Here is a 12432-nt window from a genome sequence, read left to right as displayed (position 1 = left end):
TTATAATGATGAGTCGTGGCTCGATGAGGTCTTTATTCGTTCACAGTTCGCACAAAAGAGAGCGTGTCCAACGGTTACGACGAACGGCCGAACCGTTCTTAGCTAACACACACGTACACACGTTCGCTTAACGGTGTTGTACGGTCTGTTTACGTGGTGCAGTCCTCTTCTATGGTGCAGCGTTGATATGCCTACTCATTGGCATATAACTTTATGTTATGGCCTTATGGCATGTTAGAACATGGTTCCGACACGTAAATGCAACGAGATTGGGAAGACCAGTATTATCACTAGGTACAAGAAATTATAAGCAACTCATATCCGTTGGAGCGGCGAGTTCCGGTCGGAATCGTTTGCGTTGTTTTGCACCTATCGAAGGTGTTGTGCTTACTTGTACCTTCCGGACTATCCCCAAAAACTCAGGGTCGCTTATGGAAGGGTACAGCCCGGGAGTGTTCGGATTGACACACACATCGCTATGTTCCACGCCTCGTGACAAACGTGTCACCCAATGAATTTTTTTGTTCATCCATTTAAACGAATATGTACACTTGAATAGCTTCTCTTCTGAATCACATACATTACAATTTTAACGTAGTTATTTTATTTTTATCAAATCTGACGCAATCATCATCATACGTGTGGAAGCACACTCATTGTCGTATCAAGCTCGCCAGTCTTCAGTGGACGGTCCTTGTTCAAGGCATGGAAACGATCGTCCCAGGTGTTGTGCAGGGAGAGGTGGTGGGGGGAGATTTCATCTCTTGGCTTTGAATCAAATACACTTTAATTTTTTTCTTGGGGGAGTGGGGGGTATTGATGGGAATCCCTCATATATGAGCCCCTCTAGTCTTTGAGTCCCTTCGTCCATGGAGCCTCTATCGTTCATGGAGGCCCGCGATGAGACTACTGTACACACTATATATGTTGGACTTTATATCCACGGAGCCTCCTGCGGCCAATCAGTCCGCTTACGGTTAAATCCGCAATTGCGGAGAGGGCGTAGTAGGTTTAAATTAAAGTGGCCAGATGACTTGGAGGCGTCAGTCATTAAGGCCAGGATAATGGACTGGCGAGGGCGAGAGACCGTGAGCGGTTTCGGACACTCCTTATTGCATGGAATAATTGTACCGCGTTGTTTCAATATATTTTTGCACGAGGGCGTAAAATACGGACGTTCACGGATCCAACGTTCGCGGTGGCTGGAGTTGATGGACGCACATGGTATATGTGGGACAGGACAAGCGTCAGTGAAGGTGGCAAGCTCAGAAAGGATTCAAACCTCGTCCTCCAGTTCATACGATTTTGTTTCAACTAGACTTGTTCAGCCTACAAACCGTTTTACACTTTACCCGGATTGTTTGAATAGACCTACAGTCAGTACTGTCTAAGGCCTGGTGTGGATTCTTCACTAGATGGCCAAATAAGCCAAATTTACTATTTTATTCATTCCGCAAAACAACACCTCTAAATGTAAACAAAAGTGTGATTGACAGATAGGCAAAATCAATGGCTACTCGAATCGGAAAGAGTTATCCACCGGTGGAGAAATTATCCACCGGTGGAGAAAATTATCCACCGGTGGAAAATAAATTCCACCGGTGGATTCGAGCAAATTAACCGATCAGATAAATTTTATCGACTTTCGTTCGCGATGAGGCCCATTGTGTGCACAACTAGTGTGCTGAGAAGATGGTATCAATATTTAAATTTATATTGTATAAGCTATCATCATGTCATGTCAACTTTCTTCGGGAAAATGCAACGACCCTACCAAACAAGATGATCTTGTTCATAACTTCGAAACACAACCAGGTTGTAATAGTTTCGCCAATTTAGAAGTTAATCGTTTTGCTTTTCGAAATTCTTATTGGGTTTGTGCTTTTCGAAATTCTTGTTGTCTAAGCTACATTTTCCTCAGTTGATATAAGCAGCCTGAGAGGGCCTGTGTGGAGCCTGTTGTTGCTCGTCAACACTAAATTATGATCTAAAATGTCGTCCAACACATAGTGGCGTTGTGTCTCAATTTATCCAAGAGAGATTGAAAAAATGGACATAATATTAATTGAGTACAAATTCGATGTCTTGGTTAATTTTGCTTCCAAATGGTATCGAAACAACTCGTACAGTCATTAACTTGTACAACTTAAAAATATGCCCGTCATGGGTTCAAGCCCCAAATGGACCGTATGCCGCCATACGTACACTGAAAGCCAAGCAACAACGGTTGTTGAGTCAAAGAACAAGAAGGTATCGAAACAGAGTGAATAGTCAAGAAAAGGGAAAGCAAAACTACCGAACACAACTGTATCTTCGATTGCGTGAGCCACTGTAGTATAGTGTTGAATTTTAATCAGTTACTCGCATACCTTGTAAGGCTGAGAATGGCTAAAAGCGACATAACTGATAATGGCTTAATTTACCGGTTCTGTTATCTCTGGACAAGGTACGGCCCACAAAAGTTTTTTAATTTATCGGATGTTCTATAAGTTCTCAAAAATTGCATTGTTAGCTAATGCGAACTGTTTGCTGTATTAATTAGAAGAAATTGGAGAGCGAACACAACCCTGGATGGATGTCATTAGATAGCGTAAGAATGCTGGATATGGTGGTCCGCTAATTTCGTGCTGTTCAAATTTGGTGTGCTGCCAATCCAATTATTAATTAACTAAGCGATACGGTCTGGCCATTTCTATTACTCATATATTTTCAATACATGAAGCAAATGAAAAATAGAACATTTTCCACACTAATTTTCACATTTGGCCTCACTTTTTACGGTAGAAGCTCTTTCCACCATGAAGTTCAAACACACGAAAAAACCTTTAATAACTGGAAAATTGATAAAACATTTCATTTCCTCCTATTTACAAGCGTTTCATTAGCTGTTGTTCCTATACCTTCTGCTCTCTCTCTCCACGCTCTCCATTCTTCGATCCCGCTTCATTACCCACACCAAACTACCGTTTCACAGCTCGAGACTCGGTGTGTAAAGCTTCAGCAAATTTGGAAGATCCTTCCAATCAGTATCGGTTGGACAGTTTCGCATCGTTCGGAGGTTTTGCTTTGGGAACGCGTCCGTACGCAACCGAACGGTGAATTGCGTGTCCATTCTACCTCCCCCCCCCCTCCACAGACAGTGTGTAGTGTTACGCCGGTCAGCAATCCGGCCACTCCACGACCGTCGGCGCGGAGTCTTTTCGGCCGGGGGAGAAAATGAATTCTGACAGCTAGAAATTAATGCTACTTTAGGCCCATCTTCCGCATCCCACCGTACCGCTAACTTTTAATCTATAAATAAGCTTTGCCCAGATTCCCCATCCCTCCGTTCCGTGCCGCGTCGGAACAGTGCGCACACGGTTATGAATCCGAATAAAAACTCGCCAATACTTCGGGGGCCCTCCAGAGTGGGGAAGTCGAGCGAATTTACGGAAGTCCACCGGCAGTGGTTTTGCCAGGCAGTGGTTGAGACTCGGTGACTCGGTGGGAGCAGAAAAATTCAATTAAACTTTTGCAAGAATTTATATTGTCTGAGCACTGGCGGTGGCGGGTACGGGTCGTCCGTTTGCCTTATCTCGTTACCGCGAGAACGGGGCGACGGGTTGGGGGTGCAAGGGTGCGAGCAACATGTTGGGAATTGAAAATTAGTAAACTCATAGCGGCCGGTCTTTTGAAATAGATCTGAGTTCGTTTTTTTTGTAGGTAGAAGTTAAATAGCACTGAAATCGTCTTAGGGGCTGGATGCAAAACCGGGGAAGCTTTAATAGGTGGAATGGTCATTCTATTAAGATTTTGCAAACAAATTGAGCAAAAAATACACGCTAAAAAAGCTCTCTAGAATGCTTTGGGAATGAAATGTTAAGAAAATAATACATTCCGACGGGAGTTTATTTTCATTTCCCATCTGTGTTTTGTTTCATCCATGGTCTGCGCTTATCCAAAAAGCTAATAAGTTAATTTCGTTCCAGAGAATGCAATGCAAACAAGGGGCGCAAAAGGAAATTGCGTAAATTCAGCTCTATAAAGAATGCAGTCCGCTTTATTCCTCCCAAGTGCATAGAGCTGGCTCCATGTGTGCTTCATTTTTATCGTTACGATGCTCTATTTGCAACACAAAAAAGCAACAAAAAACACTCCCTGTGAGGAATAGCAAGAGACAAAAACAAGCCAACAATTTGTACGGTTTAAAAAAAAAAACAACAAAACTGACAAACCATTATCCAATGAACCATTTGGGCTGTGTTCCCGGGTGCGTGTCTGCGTTTACGGTCCATCCGGCATCACGCACACACACACCCACCGATGGTGTACCACCCCAAAAACCCATCCGCAGTCGAAACCGTTCTCCATAATGATGTCGTACCGTTGGCCAATTGCCAGAACAGAATCGTGTCCACGGAATTTTTCCGATGCTGGTCAATATTTTACCAGCCCTGCTGCCGCTGGGCCCGTCCGACAATCCCTGTCTGCACCCCTGCATTCAACGGCCCGTTATCCAGGCTCGCTCGAGCGCGATACGGCTTATGGAGAGGGAGCCTGTGCTTCACTTTTTTCCTTTTGTATTTGTTTTGGGGTATGTTTTTGGGTTTTGTGTTGTGCGTTCTGCCCACTTTGCCCGGCAGCCTGCCCAATCGCGCGCGCGGTTGTTTGTCTCTAGCTGCAAGGGCTCATCCTTCGAAACGAAACGCCGATGCACGTTTTCGGCTGGTGTCGCCGGCTGAAGCCTCATATCCAAAAGAGCCACCCAACCAGGCCCAACTCTTCGGGGAGCTATTTTCGTACCCGTGTCATGCGCGACGAATGATTGCAGCATTATATTCAATAAAGCATTTTACTGTTGAATTTTTTAATCGTTCTCGGGGGTGATTTTTCCTTTTATTTTATTGAAATAAAAGCGAATAAAATACGGCCACCCATTTGGCGGGTGGGAGAGAGAGATATCGAAAGCCTTGGCAGAAGCGAAATTGAGGCACGGATAAAACAAACAGAACCGAACGGGTTTGGTGTGGGAGAAGCATTGGGAAATGTGTTGCATTCACAGGAAGGTTCATGTTGTTGGCAAACGGATGATGAATGTTGCTGAAAAAAAAGATAAACATTATACAAATCGAGACTCAAACAAGGAGAAACATTGTTCATGTAAATTGTTTATAAAATTATTATTAAATATTATTTACCCATGAACGGTTTCGATTTTCAATGCCTTGTAGTTGCAGGTTTGATAGATTGATGACAATTTATTTAGAAAAGCATTCGTTTTCAGGAACATCAATGTTGAAACTCTATAAACTATCATGGAAAATGTAATCAAGAAACTCAACGAGTGATAGTAAATGGAGATTCACCAAGGCCAAAACTAGGAAATTTGATAGAAATTATAGTGAAACAGAAATATTTCAATGCAAATAAAATATTAAAAAGGAAATAGTTGATGGAGTGGAATGGAATTGAATGGAATTGTGTGTGATTAAATGCATAAAGCTGTTCATTGTCTGGTTGTAACATATTTTACTATTAGAAAAAACAAATTTCAATCAAAAAACATCCTTTTCCGAATACTTTGCTGCTATTGTGATGGTCCAAAAAGATCAACAAAAATCTATTCATTATTGGAATGCAACTCAATTTTGACGCTGGTTTAATAGGAATATCGAGAATTTATGATGTAACTTTACATTTCGGTATCATTTAACTGTCAGACATGTATGATTTTGATTGATGAATTATTCAATACAGCATTCAATATCAATAAGCGTGTATAAAATTTTGATTCGTGGTCGATTTTGCATTCTGAAAAATTTGCGAAAGTTGGTCTTTGTCCGATAAATAATGAACATCAAATTCATTTCAGTGCCTAACTTTTTTTACACAAAGCCAGGGATCAAACATTGGTTCTATTTCTTCCAATTTTATAACGATCACAACTATCGGAACATGTCTGTTTAGTGTACGGTGAAACGATTAAAAAAAGAAAAACATAATGAGAAAAAAGTGTCTAATTGTAACATCTTGAAGTCCAAATCCAACACGATTGATTTAGTTTATGAAGTCTAAATCCAACACGATTGATGATAATTATTGATGAAAAATCGTTGATTACCTCACGTTAACAGGATAAATACCCCAACCATCTCTGTTGGTGCGTTTATCCTAGTGCATTCCGATTGGTGTTTTATTTATAAAAGCTATGCAGTAAAACTGATGCTAAAAAAAGCCTCCCTCCATGGCTATAAAGTAAGATTTCATTCAATTTCAATCCCTGTGTTCAAAAGTGCTTTACGTTTGAGATTAAGTGTAATTTATCGTGCCCATGCACGCACACTCTAACCGCATTTGTGCAGAAGTGTGTACGACACCGATGCTGCGAATGATGAAAAACGAACATGCACGATTCGCGGGGGAATAACACCGAGACTGTGGCCGGGGTCAAAAAAGGACCTGCATGAAGCGCAGAAGCGGCAAAGCAGGGTGGAGAAATATGCACATTCGCACGTATTTATCTTCGATCTGACAATACGGAATCGGGCCGGGCAAACAAGTGTGCATCGTTTGGCCAGGGCAGGCCAGCGCTAAAGGCCCAAACTATGCCCAGCCTACGCGTAAGCTGGACCCTTGCAACTGTACGCGCTTCGTTCTCCTCGACAAGCAAAACGGCGCGTTGCAGCAGGGCCGCAAAGGTTATCTCACCTGCCGCTCGTAGCAATGAGGCGGAAAGAAATCTCAACTCCAACGGTTCCAACAGTTATTGATTTAGGGCAGATTGGGTAGAAGAGGCACATGCAGCTGACGTGACGTGAAATGATTCTTCTGCAAGTTGGGAATTTTAGCATGTTTTGGGAATTGATTTTAGCGCGTAAAAAACTTTTCTCCACTCCCCCATTAATGGAGTGCGTTTCAGAGTGAAACGGCCTGTTTGGTAACGCAAGCAATCGATTGCAAGCTCCCCACTGATTGGTTGCAGGCAGCAAGGTTATCTTGCTGTGACGCACAGACACACGTACAAACACACACGGGATATCTGTTTATTATTTTGCAAATGGTGTCGGTGTGCATACGGCAGGCGATGGAAGCTGTGGAAGGGATGTTTTTCCCTCGATCGCCTTGTCTACATGTACATGTCCATAGGACGGCTGCGCTGGACAGAAAATCGAACGGGTACGGGCCGCTTCCTATTTCTACCCGGTTTCGGACTCTCTCTCTCTCCATTTGCGTTGCGATTGCATTATCAGAGAACTAATGTGTTTACTGCAACGTACGGGGCCCGGAGGGTAGTGAGCAAAATTTCAATGGCGCTAGCGTACGTTAGAGGCTTCCGACCCGAGTTGGTGTGATTGCTGCAGTGAAATTTGGAAAATGCTCGCCCCCGGGGCGACTGTTGCAAAAATGCACTACAGCGTACGTTTGTTTGTACGTTCGTTTGTTACCGGGAGCTTTGGTGCTTAGATGAGCCGATAATGAGCGACGAACGTGTTGGAATGCTGTGTACCAGCGTGCGTAAAAAGGCTCTCGCTACTCGTTGCCAACACTAATTATTGCATGGTTTTCAACTAATGCCCAAATTGTTTCGTTGGAAACGGAATTATAAATGTAAAATAATGATTATATGACCATGTGGGTTGTACACTCTTCTTCTTTATCTAGCTCTTTATAACTACACATTAAACCAAGGTCATTATAGTTCCGTGGACATATTTTTTGAAAGAATAAAACTCTTACATGCAAATATGACTTTGATAATGGATCATATAAAGTGCTAACAGAAACAGGAAGCCAAATTTTGTTCAAATAATGTTGATTCTCTACGCAGCGAACTGCACTAAGGATTCACTTCAATCGGATATGTTTACATCTTTTAAATTTTACTCTGCCTCGTCCAATGTAAAGTGTAAATTGTAAAGCTCTCCACAATCCAGCAAGGAATGAATTCAAAATATAAATCTTTTCTAGATCTACCAGGGTTTTTGTTAGATTATTCTCCAAATTTCTGTACCACAACACTGTATGCCTGCGCCTACACGCACGGTCCAAAACAGCCGAAGTCATACAAAATCATGAAAAAGTCTGCGCCCTTTTGTTCCGGCGTCCTCGTGAAGTTTACCGCGCCGAGCCGAATAGTTGTGTTCGATAAACATGTGTGCGTATCAGGTAGCAGCATTTGTACTGCTTACCTGCCGTATGGCGCTGTGATACCGAGCGAGACGCATAGACAACGCATCAAAAGGACATGTGTAGCCGTGAGGAATTTTTTCTGTGTCTCTTTTGCCTTGTCCTTGCCTTTAGATCCTGATGAGTAAAGCATGCATACCTTTCGGGTACGTTCGGGGTATAAGCTCTGTCCCTCTCATGTTAATGGTGAAGATAGAATCGTATGCCATCAGCTCTGCCTTCGGGCGTGGGCAGGCCTGTGGACGCCGTTTGTTCGCAGGCTATGGGGTCAGCTCGGGCATGCAGTGTGGTAGAACATTATTTAAACAAATAATGAATAAACAACTAACAAATAATATACGAAATATCTTTAAAATTTTGAAGACTTAAGACCTGTTTTTAAATTATATCACAAACGTTCTTAGAAGTCATAGGAAAAGTTGTCAAAATTCCGGAGCCGATTTCGATCCGACTCCGACAATTTCGGAAACGACTCGGAAGGATACTTACAGCATTAGCTGGAGCTGTTCGGTATCGTCTGAAGCTGTCCAGAGTAGTTCAGAATCGGAGTCGTCTGGAGTCGCCCGAAGTAGGAGTTGTGTAGAGTCGTCCGGAGTCGTCTGGAGTCGTCTAGAGTCGTCTGAAGTCGTCTGGAGTCGTCCGGAGTCGTCCAAAGTCGTCCATAGTCGTCCGGAGTCGTCTGGAGTCGTACAGAGTCGTCCGGAGTCTTACGAAGTAATCTGGAATCGCCCTGATTCATTCGGTGTTGTCCGGAGTTGATGCCGTTCGTTGTCGGCCAAAGTTGACCGGTGTAATGTGTGTGTGGACAGACAATTCATTTCGTGGTGTTTTTTTTTTTTGCTTTGCACTTCCTAAACAAACCTTTCTTTCTGCGGACGGCCCCGACCCCGGACGACTACGACTCCGGACTCCGGCCAACTCCGAACGACTCTAGACGACTCAAAGCGGCTCTAGACGACTCCGACCGACTCTGGAGTCGGATTCGGACTAATTATAGCCGGAGTCGGAACAGATTCTTGGCTGCGATTTAGAGAGCACATCACTAGTTCCCATCGTTATTTTACCACACGATAAAATACTTGCAATGGGTTGCCATCGTCTTAAGATAAAACAAGATTATGTGAAAAACTTACAGCACTTCAGATAGTCTCTAAACACTCCAGTAAAGTCCCTTGTAACCACAACTCATGTTAATCAGGCTGAGCAATGAGCTTATCAGCAGTTGTTCCTGTTTAAACGTTGGACTCTTGGCTGTGTAAACACCATTTTCTATCCCTGAATTATGGCTTCACCTCATTATAGATGTGCGTTTCTCATCTAATGGTTGCTCAAAAACATATTAAAATATGTTAAATGAACAGCTAGCAAAAAAAATCCTTTAAACTAAAATGTAAAAAACGGATTATAGTAATACCAAAAACAACCGTTTCCTTATTTTCATCCTCACAAAACGAGCAGTGTACCTGTTTCTCACACATAACGAGATGCACCTTTTTTTGCTCCTTTCGCTCCAATATCAACATGTTCTTGGTGGAATGTTCACCGCATCTTCGCAAGCCATCAGACCGCAGGGCTTCGATACACCTCTACGTTCCCTCCTGCGCACACACACACACACACCCAGGCAAAATAGATTGCATTTGCACTTTTGCACCGTACCTTCTACTGCCACCGTGCAGTCACGCTACCCCATAATTCGGGGGGTTTAGACGATTTGATTCGCCTGTCACCCCTCGAGCGCAACGAGATGTTTGCGATTTTTTGTCTATGTGTGTATGTGTGCGCTGGATCTAACACTCCCCTCTTCTCCCAGTGGTTCCTTATCGATCGCCCCGGTGTTGGTGATGCACTTCATCAATCTAATAGAAAAGCTATTGCCTAAATTGCAGCCACCGTGCCACACGAACAGAGCGTAGTATCATGCTGAAGTCCACCATTCCATTCCACACACAAAAAAAGAACACATCGTCCACTGCCCCCGAAGTGAATCGACTTTTTCGGCCCGAAACCCCGGTGATGGACATTTCTCATGTGCATGATGGTGCGATGGTGCACTCGCGTTGCAACGTGAGCAACCGTCCGTCTGTCTGTCCGTGTGTCTGTGTCTTTGGCGAATGTTTTGGGATAGAATTTCAATCATGGCCATTTGCCGGCCCGACACGGCTACCAGTTCAGTGACACACATACACACATGTTAGGGCGCGGCAGTCGGTGGCATGTTATGGAAATGCAGCGCACATCTTCTTCTGGTCGCATCTTCTACCATTTTTCCCATGTCCCTGTTTGATTGAACGCTTCCGAAATGTTCCGGCACGGCCCGTCGTCAGCCCCGGAAGGAAGAATCACACGCGAGTGGTGCCAATCCGACCGCTGGGCTTTGGCTGGCGTTTAGATCACCTGTTTTTTTTGTCGCTCTCCTTTTTTATTCGAGTGGGGAGAACTATCTCACCTTCCTTCCCTTGCCCTCGCAGCTAGAGTTTGCATTGGCGCGGCCGAGTGAGTGTGGACGCGGAACAAATAAACCACCGATCGGTATTTATGGTACCGGGGGCGGCCGGCACATCCTGCGAAATAGAAAAACATCACTTACATAAAACACACTCCACGCTCACACATATGTATGTACTGCACAAAACACTCCTCGATCGTTTCGAAGTCGAACATTTACCAAATGGCATCCATTTGGGCACTGTGGCGCTGAATGTGAACGTTCATTTTGATGCTGTGTCTATGGATTTTTTTTACTCCACGTACTTCTCTTTCGTGTTCCGTGCCACTGTGTGCTGCGAGGGCTGAGAGTGTTGCTGAAAAAAGGGAAAAACAACCCTGCCCGCCGGAAAAAGGTGTACGGTTGCTAGACGGGATGGTAGGTTGGTGGTGGACGGGGCAAACCGCAATGCTCTCGTAATTGATGGGATTTATTTGATCCCACGGCGGATTACCCGGTACGTCGGTATTCTTCGATTTCCTGTCGACTGATGATCCACATCGAACGATGTGAACGAAACTCGGCCGACCAGACGGAAGCCACACCACAAACACAGACACACACACACACATACACTTCATATATTCCTATCGATTGGATGTTGATTTTTGATTTGTGCTGGTTTTTTTATCCTTTCTCTCTCGCTCTGTGGCCCAGTTTTATCTTTTTTGTTCATGCGCTGTACTGGTAATGCTGGCCAGAAAAGTGGACGGCAAAGCGAAGTGTTTGTGAAACGGTGGTGTGCAGGTGTTAAGTGGTTCATTGTGGAGCTTGTCTTACGTTGATCGTTTATGAGTTCATCCTCCCTATAGCGGTGGGTATTAAGCGGTGCGAATGGTAAACTTTACACACTGCACGCGAAGAAGTGTTTGCAATTACACGAACATAAAGACATGTTTACTGGTTCGAATTGGTATGTTATTATCGTTAGCGATGATTTTAGTTCAGTTTGGTAGAAGATGGATAGATGAAATATTTAATATCCTAGCATACTCGAATTAAACTGCTCTTTTCATTAGGTGGTACGATTAAAACTAGCTTACGTGCTTTACTTATTCGGGTTGCGATATCTATATACTGACTGTTATTCATCATTTCTCTACTCACTTTCCCAGTTTGACGAGTTATCATGCCTTATTTTTGAAGATATCATTTTGCATTGCAAAAAATGGAAACTTTATTGGTAATTTACTGTTATCGTGTAAGTTTTTTATTCATATCATGACCTTTTGCATATGTCTTGCTTTTTTATCATATGCTTTTGGAGCATTTTTATATTGAAAGTACACATTTTAAGATGAAATTTGTTTTAATATACTTTTTATAACAAAATGTAATGAAAATTGCCTGAATTTTCTAACAGTTTCTATTTAATTGGATGCAACATGTTCAGTGTATTTTGGCCTTAAGCTGTCTTCCATATAACAAGTGCCTATTTATACGCAGCAAGGCATGATTTAACGTTTCCGATTAAAAAATGGCCTATAACTCTATCAGTCGACGATATCTGTTAGCGATTTCCAGTGCACCAAAACGGGATGGCTTTTCTTACAAAACAACACTTCACATCGTGAAACGTACTTCATTGATCAGAGGAGCAATATGAATTATCGCTGCTTAAGCGGTTTTTAATAAAACAATCACAGTTCGAGCAAATGCTTGCAAATGCAAATAGATGACCTCAATAATAAAGCAGTACAGGAAATGCAATGTAATAGCTTTGAAAATTTATGTTATGGTCCTTTGCAGGAAATCAAGACTACGATAAATATTAAGCA

The 12432-nt window shown here is 43.1% G+C and overlaps 2 protein-coding genes across 2 annotated transcripts in view; one reads left to right on the top strand and one right to left on the bottom strand.

Moving 5' to 3' along the window:
* The window catches only part of LOC120957677 (protein limb expression 1 homolog), a 265788-nt gene that overhangs the window by 194289 nt on the left and 59067 nt on the right, over positions 1 to 12432 (bottom strand). The gene's annotated exons all lie outside the window — the stretch shown is intronic.
* Positions 1 to 12432, top strand: part of LOC120958070 (mucin-5AC) — a 47747-nt gene that overhangs the window by 25130 nt on the left and 10185 nt on the right. The gene's annotated exons all lie outside the window — the stretch shown is intronic.

The sequence above is a fragment of the Anopheles coluzzii genome, chromosome 3 (assembly GCF_943734685.1).
Source record: "Anopheles coluzzii chromosome 3, AcolN3, whole genome shotgun sequence".
NCBI classification, from domain to species: Eukaryota; Metazoa; Arthropoda; class Insecta; order Diptera; family Culicidae; genus Anopheles; species Anopheles coluzzii.
Note: the sequence above shows the minus strand (reverse complement) of the source record. Positions and strands in the feature narration are given on the sequence as shown.